The sequence below is a fragment of the Hemicordylus capensis genome, chromosome 4, assembly GCF_027244095.1.
Source record: "Hemicordylus capensis ecotype Gifberg chromosome 4, rHemCap1.1.pri, whole genome shotgun sequence".
Lineage (NCBI taxonomy): Eukaryota > Metazoa > Chordata > Lepidosauria > Squamata > Cordylidae > Hemicordylus > Hemicordylus capensis.
In genome coordinates this window covers 247,377,812-247,394,324 of record NC_069660.1, presented here as the reverse complement: position 1 = coordinate 247,394,324, position 16,513 = coordinate 247,377,812, and the positions used below count along the sequence as shown (strand labels likewise).

Here is a 16,513-nt window from a genome sequence, read left to right as displayed (position 1 = left end):
CCGTGGACCATATCCAGTCACTTTGTCTTGCTTTCCTATTTGCCCTCCCCTCGCTGGCCATGCATACCTATTCTGCTGAGAGCCTAAAAGATGGTGACTGTGGGGAAACTAAGTAGCAGTTGCGGCCAGGGAAAAATCTGTGGCAGGCCAGATGTGTCTCGTAGCCGTGCATTGTCTTTGCTTGGTCTATATCATCAGCTTAGTTAAAGCAAAGGAGAAAAGGCAGTTTATTTCAATTCTTCCAAAGCGTATTTAATAGAGCCTGCTTACAACAATCTGTTGACCCGTGGCTTTAAAAGAAATCAGAATGATTAAACTACACACTCTCACAGTCACTAGTATGAGCTGAGTTTCTGCACTATATAATGTAAATACTCTTTGGGAAAAATGTTCCCTTTCATCCAGAAATCTTTATCCAGTGATCCTGTGAATGTTCATTACCTTAATGGCTACAGGATTTCAAGCCCTCTTAAAAGTGTGAGGGGTAAAGGGAGAATTTGCATGCTCCTGTGTCGTTAAGAACAGGTTGATGGTGAAGTCTTTAATGACATTGAGATAAGCATTACAATCTGCTAAATCAGCACATCAAGGTGCTATTCAACACACAGTTACAGAACCACTCAAAAGTTGGCAACCCCATTAGAGCACAGGGAAATGTCAATTAAAGGAAGAGAAGCATATTTTATTCTCTCTGGCCATAGGCTTGGGTGATAGACCGCCAGTACTTCAAGAGGGATTGTATGTGAAACATGGAAATAACAAGGGTATTCACACAAGGAAGAGAGAGGGTGGGCAGGGGAGGGGAAGGCTCCACTAAACTTAACTCATTCCCACCCCAGACCATTCCACAACATTGGTGGGAAGCACGGACTGCGTGCCCACTTGATCCGTGTTGCTGCATTCCTCCGTAGGTCAGAACGATGCATCCTGGCCTCCATGTATCCCACAATGCACTGCACAATGAGCATGGTACGTTGTGGGAGATGCAAGCTCTAGGCGTTCATCTCTGTGTGTGCTCATGCTGTAAGCAGCCTGAGCACATGCACGATCCAGGCACTGGGGTGAAGGGCACGCTCACACCCTTAACTTCAGCTAAAGGCCAGGCTTGAAAGTGGGGTTAGGGAGGCGGGCAGCAACGGGATCCACACACATCCTGGCGCTGCACATGAGAAGCCTAACCCAGGCTGGGCTGCTCTAGCCTGAGTTAGGCTGCTTGTAAGAACAGCCTTAATGGCTTTTGAGTAAATTTGTCCTGGAAATGGACTAAAACCTTGAAAATGGCTGCCTTCTTTCTCAGGTTGTAGATAACTTGTGCATTGGTGACATTTCTGTTTACTTGATATTTCTGCCACTGCCACTCCAGATTTGTGTTAGCACCTGCTGGGATAAGCAAATACTGTAGCAATCACATAACTAGTTTATTGAATATCATGAGTCTCTCTCCAAATGAAGGCAATAGAAAAGTAATGTCTCCCTCTGGTTCCATCACAAAAATTGATAACCATAGAAGCAATAATATATGATATGCTGATTTGTGCTGTGTTAGCTTTATTATCGTGTCTCAAATGGTTCATCCAATTTCTTAGAAAAAGCTCTGCTTTTCTAAGGTCCAATATGAAGAGCATTCCATTTTGAGAAATCCAGAACCTTGACATTGCCAGTACAAGGCCCAGAAATCACATTTGGTACTTTTAAGCCTACAGAAGAGAATACCAGGGAAGAGGAAACATACTCTATGATAATGAATCCACCTTTTATTCTGGGGGGAAACAGCCACTTTTTAGTTGGTTATACCTTCCGCATAAGTGGTCCAGGATATCAGATCTATCGCTTTTGCAAAGTATTAGGCAAAGAGCATAATAACAGTTTGGGCTGCATTAAAAGAAACATTGTATGCAGATCATAGGATTTAATAGTATTGCTCTCCTTGGCACAGCTTAGGACTCAGCTGGAATATCATGTCCAGCATTGGTCATCACGCTTTAAGTAGGGTACATATAAATGGAAAAGGTCTCTGAAGAGTGGAGGAAAAAAATTATGATTCAGAATGCACGACAATCAGGGAAATCCTGGCAAAAATAGACATGTATATATAACCTAGAATGAAAAAAAGACTGGCATGTTATGATTGGAGTTTTTAAGTATTCTAAAGAACACCATAAAGGAAAACAATCAGGACACAAACACAGTGCTGATTGGACAGCCATGATTTGTTGGATCATAAATGTCATGAGAATGTGCTTCAGACCCACATGCTCCTTTCCCCCCTTCTTTTCTCCTCGCCCTCGGTAGAGAGTTATGCTGACAAAATCCTGCTTAATTAAACCACAGATCTGCATTATGTCCAAACCTGGGAGTTGTAGTTTTTCAGACTACAACTACCAGGTTTGGACAACACAGAGATCTGTGGTTTAACTAACCAGGATTTTGTTAGCACAGCTCACATCACAATCAAAATAAGATCATAAGCTTCCAGGTTTGGATAACATATGAGCAATAATTTAACAAACCAGGATTCCTCCCTTACAGCCAAACATGTGAGGTGAGGAGGAGAGGGGGTAAGAAGGAAGAAGTGTGTGGTTGTCTTTGATTGTCTAACGCATCCCATAATAATTTCAAGTTACTGCTGTGCAGATTTAAGTGGATATTAGGTGGCGGTGCGGGGGGGGAGGATACTAAATATTTTTGGAATAAATCCATTGAAATTTTACTATCACAATCTCTGACACTTTTTAAAGAGGCGAATATTAGAGAATCTGCTGGTGATAGATGACGTTTAGAAATCCCAGCAAGTATAGAAGTTAGATGATTAACCTATGGTGTTCATTTATATTGCTGGGATTGTTAGCAACATCTAAGAAAAATGGTAAGAATAAAAAGAACCTGAGTCTTCACTTTGCTCATTACACATTGCCATCTATAAAATGGGTGAAGAGACCAGCATCTCTGGGTGTCCTCCTGGAGTTCTTAAAGCACCTCAGAAGGGTTGTGAGGGGCTACGTCACCCTCCTTCCTCCTCCACTGTCCACCAAGAGAGTTTAACTGGCTCTCCTCACCACAGGTGTCTGGGGCTCCCTAAATATGCCCTTGCAGATGCCACAACTCCCCAGATGCTGCCCTACTTCCAGAGCCACCACTTCCTGACATGGGCTGCCCTCTGCCTCCCTGGTGGACCCTAGTAGCAGCTGTAGTTTCCCCTGGCTGCCCAATTTGGTGCTTCTCCCCATCCTGCCAACTCTCTGTTCCCTGCGTGGAGATGGGGCATGCCCTGGCTCCCTGCTCATTGCACACCCAATAGGCTCTGCCCAGCTGCCATAATTTAGCACATCAGAATGCGCGCCCTTTCCCCCTCCTCTTGGGTTGCTGATTGGGTGTCTCTCAGGCTCCTGTCACTTCCTTCAGGAGGGAGTGCATCGTCAGGGTGGTGGCCAGTCACTCTTCATCCAAGCCCACCAGGGTGAGTCTCAGACAATGGGTAAATATTATTTCAATCATTTCTAAATGCTTAGTTGCTAATAATATGTTCCACATATGTCATGTTATACATATGACATAAAAGTAGAAACTGTTATGTTTAAAAATATAGTTTTTCTTGTGTTAATGAGAAGAATGAGACAAAAATGGGGTAATTTCCTTTGATCATTTACGGCTTAGGCCACAAGTCAGACCACTGATCCATCTAGCTCAGTTAAGTTTTCTCTGCAATGACTCTCCAAGGTTTCAGGCAGGAGGCTTTCCTAGCCTTATCTGGAGAGGTCAGGGATGGAACTGGGACCTTCTGCATGCAAAGCAGGTGCTCTAACCCTGAGCTTCAGCCACTCCCCAAAGAGCTTTTGTGACTTTCCTCTTCAGTACTAAATACCAGTTGTGGGCCATATCGAATCTCAGTTGTTTTTCAAAGTTCAGCTCTAATTGCATAAATAGGTTGTTGAATTTTGTTAACAACTCCATTGTTACTCATCTTATATAGAGAAGGATTTTGCAGTATCACTCACTGTTCACAGCTAAGGCCTCCCCCATTCCCTTCAGATACTAAATGCTAACAATATAGTAGGAACAATAGAAATCTGATTAAGATTGTAGGTAAAATACATGAGGGTCTTTAAAGACAACACAAGGCAGGGGCAGTCACCCTTCAAAAGGAAATGACATTGTTTTTCATAGGTGAAATGGAAAACTTCATGTTAGTAGGGTTTTTTAAGGTGATTCAGATTTATAAAATTTTAAAGAGCCCTACATGTTGCCTCAGAATCCTGAGAGCTTTTACAAAATTTGCAATAGGCATAAGTGTTGAAGGAGTATTCTCCAGTGAACACTTGCAAACTGTTACTTTTATTGGGCACAGCTGTTGCTGATTGTGGGTGGAAAGAGTGGTTGGTTGCTTGAATGCTACCTCATTGTCTATAGTGTTTTCTTTCTTTCCCCCCTTTCTTTCTTTTTAATATAACAGCTGTGGAAAAAGAATAGTGAATGGATATCACAGGTACAACATATCATATCAAACATCAGCTTGCATTTGTTACAGTCAGGGGGGTAAAACATGCTTGCTAAAATTAGGAACCAGCCAGGTATTCTAGGAGCTAGCCTGGAGAAGGAGAGAGATGGAGACTCAGATGCACCAATGAAAAGAGGGATCCTTTTTCTGGCTGGTGTGTTCTGTTCCCCACCAACACCCACATCTCCGACTGTGCTCATCAGAGATAGGCAAACACTTGGCATGGGATCTCCCTTGCTTGAAAATTTGCAACCAATTTCAGACCAGTCCAGGTTAGAGCTCCCTCTCCTTTCTCCTCCTCCCTTAACAGTTCTCACTAGGCAAGAAAAACAAAGACAAAACACCATTGGCAGGGTAAGGGGAGGGAGAAGAGTAGTGTTTCAACTTCTGGAGCCAGCTGGCCTGGGATGTGGGACTCCTTTTGGTTGCTGGCACACTAGGGATGTGCATGCAACTCACTTTGCGTTCCATTCTAAGTGTGGAATGGAACACAAAATGCGCAAAACATTCTGTCAGAACACCTGGGCGAGCCAGTCCTTCCAATGGAACGACAGCCATTCCACTGGACCATTCTTGCTGCAATTTTGGATTCAGTAATGGCGCTCAGACCAGGGTTGGGGCGTTCTGCCTCAGAATGGGTTATTCCATTCCGAGCTCGGAACAGGACCCATTTTTCAAGGGTGCTCTGTTCTGAGCTCTGAACAGCCCATTTCAATGCAAAATGTTCTGATCTTAGAACGTTCTGCACAGCTCTGTCTGTCTCTCTCACACACACACCTATCGTTTACAAGCAACAGGAAGAAGCAGTCCTCTCTGCTGGCCCAGCTAGTTCCAGAAGCTGCAACGACACTTCTGCGCATGCTCAGAAAAACCATATCCCTCTGGAATTATGAGATTTTGTAGTTTTCTCTGTGCATCTCAGCAGGAAATTACATTTCTGAGCATGCTCAGAAGTGTCATTTCAATTTGTGAAGCTGGTTGAGCCAACTAGTCTGCCTGCCTGCCTTCCAGGGAGCCGTGACTCTTTCCTACTTCTGGTGAAACTCCCACTGATCTTCCACTGGGAGTCAGAGCTCTCTATTGTTACTAATTTACCCCATCTCCTCCTCAAAGGTAAAGTGCTTGCAAAGACAGGCTGCCATCTGGGTTTTGTGATTATTCCTTGCAGGTATTTGCAGCAGGGGTTTTGAGGCAAATGGAGTTATTCTTAGTGCTTAATGGAGAAGTGCCAAGGCTCCAGTCTACCTAGAAGATGTAGCCTTTGACTTGTAAGCTCTTTGTCTAATGAGATATTGCTGACAAAGGCAGTCTGTGTATATCAGCCTCTCTTCTTATTTTTACTGCATCTTAGGCCTGTTCACACAACCATCAAAATCAGTAGGAGGCAGGCTACCCTGATTTGCACGATTGTGTGAACTCATTAAAATCCTTCCAACCCAGGTTGCTCAAAGCAGGGTAACCCACCTTTTGTACTCTCTGCTTAACCAACATAGGAGGAGAGGAGAACTCTTCTTTCTTGATTTTATGGTCATGTGGATGTACTTACCTCTTGTATCCAGCCACTGGGCCTTGAAACAATAGAGAGTTGTGGCTACGGGAGATACCATCCATAGATTTGTCACTCTGCAAAGCACACTATATGATCCTGTAGCTATATTTATTGATTTGATTTGATTTGATTTGATTTCTGTGCCACCCTTCCAAAAATGGCTCAGGGCTATAGTCGCTTCAGCAGGGTTGGGTCTGCCTCCTGCTCCTTCGTGGCCAACCAGAGATCAGCTGCTGATATAATGAGACTTTCCAGTCTACTGGAAGCAGAAATCATGCTGGGAAAGCATGAGGGCCTCGGATCTCCCGATTTCAACAATGGGACACGGAGCCTGGGTTAATCGGGCCCAAATGAAGGTTTGCTGACCCAAATGAAAGTTCTGCCTGTGTTCTGCTAATGGGGCAGGAGCTCTCTAATACTCCAGCCCAAATGGTCATGTGAACAGAACTCTTGTTTTCCAGAGCTTGACTTAGCACTGAAATAGATTCTTTGGCTACCTGGTTGCCAGTTGTCCAAAATTTTTGTAGCCGCAGCTAGAGATAGAAACATCAACAGTGTTATTTTGATTGCATAGTTCCTTTTCATCTCCCCATTAGCGAATTGATGACAAGCTGGCCAGAAGAGGCTAAGGAAGCAAGTAGGAAGGAGGTGAAGTGGCCCCTCTCATGCCAATGTTAGGAGCAGGGCTGATCTGCCTCTTTTCTGTGTGCATTCTTGGCCTATCTCTGCACCAGCCAGCAGCCAGCTGGTGTGACATGCAGAATCTCTTCATGTGCCACACTTGGCACACATGCCAGGGGTTGCCAACCCCTATAGGTCATAACAGATACCCAAACTGTAATTTTTTATTTCCTTGAACCTAAGATGTGTTCTAGCAGTGGCATTACCACCAGTGTTTTGTTCTCAGTATTTGAGGGGGGGAGAGAGGGTGAACAAGTACACATGCCTTCTGTATTCTTAATAGTTAGGTAGAAGAGGGAATTTTGGCAAATGTGGCTTTTCTCAGTCCTGCACAGAAAGCTGCATATTCCAAAATCCTCTCTTCTATGTACTATAACTCTTAAAAGGTTGAGTAGCCTTGTCTTCCCTTTATATCTTATCACACTGCAGAAAAGAACCAGAAGATGGCCATGTGTGGTTAAACAATTAGAAGTGGTCTCCAGGTTGCAGGTTATAACTGAAGGTGGGCCCTCAGTTTGAGTGCCTGGAGACTACTAACTTAAAATGCCCCTCAAAGATTCTGGGGCTTCAGTGAGTCTTTAGGTGCTGGGAGCGCTATAGTTTATTTAATTACTGAAGATAATATGTATAGTCTGCTTTTCTGTCTGACAACAGTGATCCAACACGACTGACAGTAAAATGCAATGAATACACAACATAGTTTTTAAATGATAGTTTCATTGTGTTGTTAAAGAAATAATATAATTATAAACCAAATAAAATAATCCCGAAGAAGACGTATCAAAAACATAACAATAACAGATTAGACAGATCTTTGCAGAATTAACAATGATACATAAATTAATTCCTTTCAAAAAGACACATGTTGCTGTGAAAAATACTTTTAATTTTGTATTATTGAATTTTGTTATTTTGTATTATTTGGCGGGGGCTGGACAAAAATTCTTACTAAGAATTATTGTTGATTATTATTGGGGAAGGAATGGTGAAGGAAAATGCCAGATCTGTAGGCCTGTCTTCTGCTGGTGCTATGGGTATTCAGTGACTACACTTCAGAGATTGCATGGTGACCATGTGGAGTGATTTCAGGCTACCACAACTGCTGCCATCAGCTCTAATTACTGCTGACCTGGCTTGTTGGGATGTGCACGGAACCGGCTGGTCTGGTTTGGTTCAAGTCCAAACTGGATCCGGACTGGGCCAGTTCCGTCTGGCACCCCCTTGAACCCTCCTGCTGCTTCGGTTCAGGTCTGGGGTGGTGGTGGCGGCAATTTTTTTAAAAAATATTTTTATTATTTAACTTATCCCCTCCAGGGGGAGTTGCTCAAGGTGGCAGGGGGTGTCTGCGGATGTTCCCCCTCCCCCTTACTGCCCAAACTGGCCCGTTCCGGCCTTCCCCCTCCAGTGCGATGGCCATTTTGGAGGCTGCCACACCTGTGCAATTTTATTTATTTATTGTTGTTAAATTAGAAGTGGTCTCCAGGTTGCAGGTTAGAAGGACTCCTGGGAATTTTTACAAGCAATAGACTCCTGGGAATTTTTACAAGCAATGTCGGGGAAGGGGTGGCAGGGAGGTGTCCTGCTGCCCCAATTACTCCAAGGATTACGGGCACCAGAGTGGGAAAGCGGCAGGAGGGGTAAGTAAACCCTCCCGCCGCTCTTAAAGGTACCCTCCCACTCAAACCAGACTGCCCAGGTCTGGACCGGTCCGGAGGCTTTTTTAATGGCCTCCGGAGCAGTCTGGGCCCATCCCTAGTAGAGACCAATTGCGCAGGCACGGTGGCCTCCAAAATGACTGTCGCACTGGAGAGGGAAGGCCAGAATGGGCTGAAGAGCCAGACAAACGGGCCTGTTTGGGCAGTAAAGGAGGCTGGCAGAGGGAGGGGGAATCTCCACAGACACCACCCCCCTGCCACCTTGAGCAGCTCCCCCAGAGGGGGTAAGTTTAAAATAAAATAAAATAAAATAAAAATTGCAAACCCCAGAATGGCCTGGGGGTGCGTTTGGTCTGGGGTTGGACTGAAAAGGGGTTGGTTCAGTTTGACCTCTAACAGTTAAACAGAACAGTTTGGATGCTGAACCTGTTTGCACATACCTACTGGCTTGCTGGTATTTGGAGCCCTAACTGTTGAGTGCCATTTTTAGTCCTTTATTTGGAGCACTTCCTTGGTTCCAGACTGATCAGGGAGATTCTTGCTTGCTTGCTTGCTTGCTTGCTTATTTATTTAACATATTTTTATACTGCCCAAAACTTGCGGCCCTGGGCAATTTACAACAAAACAAAATAAATAACAACAGAAAAAATTTAAAACATTAGTTAAAATAAATGACAGCAAAAACGTTAAAACATAACAATTTAAATTTTTAAAACAATGTTTCAAAACCAATTTAAAACTATTAAAACAGTATTTAATTAAAAGCCTGGGTGAACAGATGCGTCTTTAAAGATTTTTTAAAGATTGTCAGAAATGGGGAATATTTCAGCAGGGAGCACATTCTAAAGCTTCAGGGCAGCAGCAGAGAAGGGCCATCCCCTAGTAGCCACCAGACGAGCTGGTGGCAACTGCAGACAGACCTCTCCTGATGATCTCAGTGGGCAGTGGGGTTCATGACAAAGAAGACATTCTCTTAAGTACCTAGGGCCCAAGCTTTATAGGTTATAACCAGTACCTTGTATTTTGCCCGGAAACTTATTGGCAGCCAGTATAGCTCTTCCAATACAGGAGTAATATGGTCTCTCCGAGATGACCCAGAGACCAACCTGGGTGCCGCATTCTGAACCAGCTGTAGTTTCTGGACTACATACAAAGGCAGCCCCACCTAGAGCACATTGCAGTAATCCAGTCTGGAGGTTACCAGTATATGTACCACTGTTCTGAGGTTGTTTATCTCAGGAAATGGACTCAGCTGGCGTATCATCCAAAGCTGATAGAAGACACCTCTGGCCACTGCCTCAACCTGGGACACCAGGGAGAAACTCATTTCCCAAGTTTGCCTGGGAACTTACATTTCCTCTTACATTCCCAAGTTTACGTTCCCGAGTTTGCTCGGAAACTTACATTAGTGCCCTATCCAGCCCCAGCACAGTACTTCCAGTGACTGTTGCTGGTGTCTACCTTATGTTTCTTTTTAGATTGTGAGCCCTTTGGGGACAGGGATCCATATTATTTGTTTGTTATTTCTCTGTGTAAACCACCCTGAGCCATTTTGGAAGGGCGGTATAGAAATCAAATTAATAATAATAATAATAATAATAATAATAATAATAATAATAATAATAGCAGCTTGTGTGTGTACATATGGTGCCATCTCGTGCATGTGAAATTTTAAATGGCCAGACTCTGCTCTCCTGGGACTCTGGCAGCAGAAGTACTGGCTTGGCAGTGCACTCTCTATCTAGAACCACCAACCAACTGCCTCTGGCTGTTGTGGCGGCAGCACTGACTTGAGGTCAAGGAAGCCCGGAGACTTGTATGTATATGATAAAGTACTATGTTCATGTGAAACATAAAATACTCACTATCAAGCCAGTCAGACTATTGTGTAACCTTCTGGGCCTATTGTGTAACCTTCTGGGCCTATTGTGTCAGCAGCGGGTTTAACTTGATAGCACAGTTGTGGCCAGCACCAAGTAGCCATTTTACCCATGATTGAGGTGGTAAGCCAGAAATGCATTTAAGGAGGTGGTCTGTCTTGAGACTTCCCCCTATTTTCTCTCTGCTTCCCTTGCTGGCTCATCCACCTTGCCTGTGGATGAGTATTAAGCCGCATTTAGTAATGGGCTAGGATTCAAACTTGTCATCTGAGGTGGGGGTGTGGCAATGGGCTTGATGAGAGTGGCCATCACTGCCAACCAAATGGTCACAAGGGTTGGCCAGCATTGTTGGGCTACTCCTGAGCTTCCTTGCTCTGCAGTTTGTATGTGTGTTGTGCCCAGGCCCTCTCTGCTTTGCCTTCCTGTGCTCTGCTCTCCTTTTCTTTGTTCTATCTGTGCCATTCTCTCACTCTTCAGTGTCTGTCTGTGTTTCTCTGTGTGTCTGCCTCTGGCGGTCTTCTTGAGTTGGTTGTGCCTGAGTATTTTGCCATAGATTTGCTGGCATTTTAAAGCAAACCATCTCTCCAATTCAAAATCTCTCATCTGTAAAATGGGTAAATATTTTCTAACTAGAATGTTTTCTGCATGCTTAATTCCTTAACTATATATCTTGTGTGTTTGACTTGATATGTAGTCTGTAGCTTGTTCTCATTTTTGTGAGTAACATCCTTTGCGTGTGTTTGAGTTCTCTCCCATGGATCCATTGATTTCGCTTGCGGCAACTCTTGGTCTTGGTGTTTGCCATCTGTAAAGTGAGTAAAGAATTTAAAATGTCTTCTATGTAATGAGGCTGTTCTCATGACCAGCCCAGCCCAGCCTGGGTTAGACTGGTCGTGAGAAGCAGTGGGATCCTTGCAGATCCCTCCACTTGCCACTGCCTAATCCTCCTAAATAACCCAGTTGTTAGCCACTGTTAAGGGTGCACTCGCACCCTTAACCCAGCTGCTAGGTATTGTGTGTGACCTTGGGCTGAGTTCAGCCTGAGGAGACACAGAGATGGGCGCATAGAGCCCTCATTTGTCGGGGGAATCCCTCAGTGCAACACATGTGCTGTGTGGTGGATTGTGGGATGCCTGGAGCCTGGGGAAAAGGTTCTGGCACCGGATCCCTCCCCTGCTCCGTGCTTCATGGAGCATGGCTGCCCATGTAGGGGTGCGGACACACTCCCACCACCTTCACCTTACTCGTTTGTGGGGAAGGTAAAGTTTACCCTGTCTTCCCTGCCCGCCCCGCCCCCAACACACCCTGGCGATTGTGAGAATCACCTCAATATGTTGTACAAATGTGTGTTATACATGTGACTAGGCACAAAATCTTTAGATGAGCTCACCCATCTTTTTTCTTCTTCTCTTTACTCGCTTATGACACAGTGGTAGTCTTGATTTTTTTAGGTGTTATAACCAGGTATCATATGTGTATGTTATTGCTTAGTAGTAGTGACTGATAAACACATACAGAAGGTGTACACTTAATGGATCATTTTCTGGATTACAGCCAGTGACCCACTAGGCCTTGTCCACTGACCAGCCAGGCTCCACCCTGAGCTACTCTTTTTGACTGCCTCCTCCTGGTGGATACTGGATCATGTTTTATTTGTTTGTTTGTTTTAAAGCAAGCCTGACATAGTTAAATTTCTGGTTTAGAGCATTAGACACCAACTGGGGTTAGGGATGGGACTACAAGTAAGTCAGGCCCTGACCTACTGTAAGATGAATCTTTAAAGTGGATCCCATATGGGATGTGTGTGAGAATGAGTCCTGTGTCTGACTGGGTAGAAGTTGCTGGTTTAGAGGGTTCTCTTAGACTATACGATGTTCAGGTGTATGATACAACATAAAGAAGGTGACAGGTTCTTAGCTGTGTGTAATTCAAGCATTTTAAGAGTTAAAAGAGTTAAAAATAGTGCCTTGATTGCAATAGAAAACTAGAAAAGATGACAGAATACTGCTGAAATGTGCATTTGCCAGGGTTCTGCTTTTGCCTCCAGCTTTTGGGAGCCTGGCCCTTAGCAAGACAACCTCTTTGGTCTCCCAGTGGACTCCCTGTCTCTTAGGGCCCCCCTTCTCAGCACCCTCCACCCAGCCACTGCTTGATCCCTTGTCCAGAGCAGGCAGCAGTAAAGAGGACGAACAATGGCTGAAGCTGCCCCCTGCTCACTTGTCTGTCACCTGCTTCGCAGAGGGAGGTGAGGATCACACTCAGCAGTGGGCAAGGGAGTAGTGAGCAAACTGGCAACAAGAACGGCAGTGGACTATGGATCGGGAGTGGGCCCTTCTAGGACTATGGAGACTTGGTAGCTGCCTGGAGATGCCAATCCTTTATGCTAGCCTCGGCTTCTGACATCAAATCTCTGATGGAATGCAGGTTGCCATCGTCTGCACTAGTGAAATTTCTGGACAATTTTTAAAGATAGTCCTTCTAGGACCACCTTAAGTGGCGCAGCAGGGAAATGCTTGACTAACAAGCAGAAGGTTGCCGGTTTGAATCCCTGCTGGTATTATATCGAGCAGTAGCAATACAGGAAGATAGGGATGTGCACGAATGGTCTTCGGCACTGGCGGGGGTAGTACTTTAAGGGCGGGGGAGGGTGTACTCACTACCCCCGCCGCGTTTCCCCTGCTGGCGCTCTGCAAATTTCAAGCCCATCGGGGCGGCAGCATTCTTCCCTGACGCACCGTTCTCCCCATCGGCCAGAAGTGGCTGGAAGTTGCGAGCGCGCATGCGCCTGTTGTGCGCATGTCCGTCCGCACGGCACATGGGCGCGCGTCCGCACAACAGGCGCATGCGCGCTTGAAACTTCTGGCCACTTCCGGCTGATGGGGGGAACGGGGTGGCAGGGAGGAATGCTGCCACCCCGAGGGGCTTGAAATTTGCAGAGCGCCAGCGGGGGAAACACGGTGGGGGGGGGGTGAGTACACCCTCCCCCACCCTTAAAGTACTACCCCTGCCGGTGCCGAAGCACCGAATACCGCCCCAGCGCTGAAACGTTTCGGAGGCCTTTACAATGGCCTCCGAAACGTTTTGGGCACAAGCCTAAGGAAGATGCTGAAAGGCATCGTCTCGTACTGCGTGGGAGGAGGCAATGGTAAACCCCTCCTGTATTCTACCAAAGACTACCACAGGGCTCTGTGGTCGCCAGGAGTTGAAATCAACTTGACAGCACACTTTACTTAGTCCTGCTAGGAGCATCAGCTGTGGTGGCGCAGTGGGGAAGCAGCTTGCCTAGGGAGCAAGAGGCTGTTAGTTCAAATCCCCGCCGGTGTGCTTCCCAGACTGTGCATAGTGAATATATATTTGTAGTCACCTATATCAGACATCAGCGATATAGGAAGGTGCTGGAGGTGGATGCTCACTTCAGTGACAGTGGCAAAAGCATCATCTCATACTGCGTGGGAGGAAGGCAATGGTAAACCCCTCCTGTATTCTACCAAGAAAACCACATAGCTCTGTGGTCGCCAGGAGTGAACACTGACTCAACGGCACAATCTTTCCTTCTCCTTCCTTCTAGGAGCACATTATGTAAAACTAGTTCCAAGGATAGAAGGATGTGAGTGATGGTCACTTCATCTGTGGAAGGCATGCACAACATTAACAAAAGGAGTTGGTGAAAAGTGGTTGCAGCCATTAACAGCAATGGCCAGCAGCACTGCCAATTCTTGACTACATTCCTGAAGTCTGTGTCTAAAATCTCATCCTGGCTGGTTGCTTCTGGCCTACATAGGAAGTTAATCAAGAATAGACTTCTAGCTCTGTGTGATAATGCTTATTTTGCACGTGTGGTGTGCTTTTTTTGATCCTCAGCATTTCTAAGTGAGTGGGGATTTCAAACTGTAGAACTATGAAACATCTTTGTGTGTGTCCTTGGAGAGCTGGTCTGAGATCCACTGTTAGAGTTGTGGTTATCTTGACCCCTGGCCTGGCTCCAGTATAGATTGATGTTTATTTCTGTCCTTATATCTGTGGATTTGGACAGATCAGAGGCAGCGTGACATGGTGTAAAGTTGCAGAGTTTGTACATTGTAAGTAATAAAAACTTGTGTACACAATAACCACACTAAGCCCTATGATCAAGAAAACAATTTTGGGTTGTGCTCTGATTTGACCAGAAAGCCCTTTGAATAAATATTGAGTAGAAAAGGGAGCTCAGTAACCATAGAGAGAGTGTCCTTTATCTTGCTCAAAATCAAATTAAAATTTTGCTCCCAAATGATCAGTTTATCTTACCAGAGATGTGACATATTTGGGAACTGGAAATAAGGGGAAAGAGGTTCAAGAAGGCAGTCTTCCAATGAATCTTCACAAAGAAAGCTTGCACTTTTTTGCTTGGGAATTGTAGTTGGCATTTGGGATAAAATATCCAAAACAGTCTGTGCTTTTAAAGAAAGGTGACAATTATGAAGTGGATCCTATACAATAGGATACAATAGATCCTATTAGTGGATCCTATACAATAGGGGAGTTGGGAAAGAAATATTAAATATAAATATATAATGCATAAACACTACATTAGTGCAAAGTGATTTAACCTTCAAACTCTTGCAGTCTGATCTTTGGGGCACTGTGCCAGCACAGCAGTGTTAAGTATAAGGTGTAAGGAGCATTACAATGGTGTGAGTTGGCAGAGGTGCTCTTACCCCTGGATTTCCGGGCTGAAGTCCCTGGCCTCCAAATCCCCTGGGGGCCCCCAAATTCTCTTTAGTCTGTCCCGGGTGGTGTAGTTGCCACTGGCCCATGCTGCACTGGGCGGCCGAACGTGACCTCTGCTTTAAAGGGAGTTGGGAAAGAAATATGTGGTATGAGAATATGTTAAGTTGCATGTTGAAATCTTTCTGCTAATGCATATTTGCATAAATATACCTGTTTCATATTTGTACATTTTTGTGAGTTCAGTTGCTGTATGTGCCCTCAAGAATCCACGTGTTAAAAATACTGTGTGTCGGGTCTGTGTGTGTGTGTGTGTGTGATACTTAAGTTGCAGCGGAGGTGGGGAAGCCTCCAAAGGCTTTTAGGCCCAGGCTTCAAAATGACCTAGATACACCTCTGTGAGTTGGCCTAGGAAGTTGAACAGTGCAGCTTGATGTTACTGTGCTAGCATCTAGCCATTATTATGGAAGGACTCTCCTCTCCTGTATTGACCTACCCATTTGCTGAAATCGTCATTTCTGCCCTGGGTTCCACCGCGTTCAACAACAACAAAAAATATTTATTCATATTTATCAACAAATATTTATTCATATTTATCAGGTGTGAAGTGGATGCATTTCAAGAACAGAGCCTTCTGTGATGTGCTGTCCCTATTGTAAAAGAGGTTTATACCACTTAAAGTAGAGTACTTTAACACTACTTTAGGTGCTAAGGGATAAACTCTTATTTATTTGAACTGTGGATAGTTTCACATAATCCAGTTCTGATTTTAGTCTGTGATACGTAAACACACACACACACACACGTTTTCAAAGTGGTTTACACTTAAGTTATGATTTGCTGGGGTTAGATTTATTGTTTATTTTTAATGTAAACTTTCTTGAATAACTTTCAAGACAGATAGAAACATAATTATAAACATTTTAAACAACATCAAATAATGTTCATCTATTTTCCTTCTCAATGTGAACAGTATGCTTTTGCAGGGACAAAATGACCTTTCCAAAAGCCGTACCTCTGTGAATGTTCTTTTTGTGCATGTGTGCCAGTTTGCAGCCATTGTTTCCCCAATGTTCTGCTGCTTCAGCACAATGTTTAACCTTAGTCCACCTAGTGATGCAGTGGGGAAATGACTTGACTAGCAAGCCAGAGGTTGCCGGTTCTAATCCCCGCTGGCACCTATATCGGGCAGCAGAGATATAGGAAGATGCTGAAAGGCATCATCTCATACTGCGTGGGAGATGGGGAGGGAAACCCCTCCTGTATTCTACCAAAAAGATAACCACAGGGCTCTGTGGTCACCAGGAGTCGACACTGACTCAACGGCACACTTTACTCTTTTACCTTTAGGGTTTATTTCTCATTCACTACATGATCCTAGCCAATCGGGGATCACATCACAGAGTGAATGTGGTGATGTTATGACTCCATGCAGTCAGGCAGATTTTGTTATGTGCCGACATCACTGAAGGCAAAGTACTGTTCCCACATCTTGCACAAGATTTCACTATAGAAATATTGGCAGAAGCTACAAGGTGCACGATCACAC

At 44.7% G+C, this 16,513-nt stretch overlaps 1 protein-coding gene across 10 annotated transcripts in view; it reads left to right on the top strand.

The window, feature by feature from the left end:
• ZNF521 (zinc finger protein 521) overlaps window positions 1–16,513 on the top strand; it is a 438,900-nt gene that overhangs the window by 195,685 nt on the left and 226,702 nt on the right. The gene's annotated exons all lie outside the window — the stretch shown is intronic.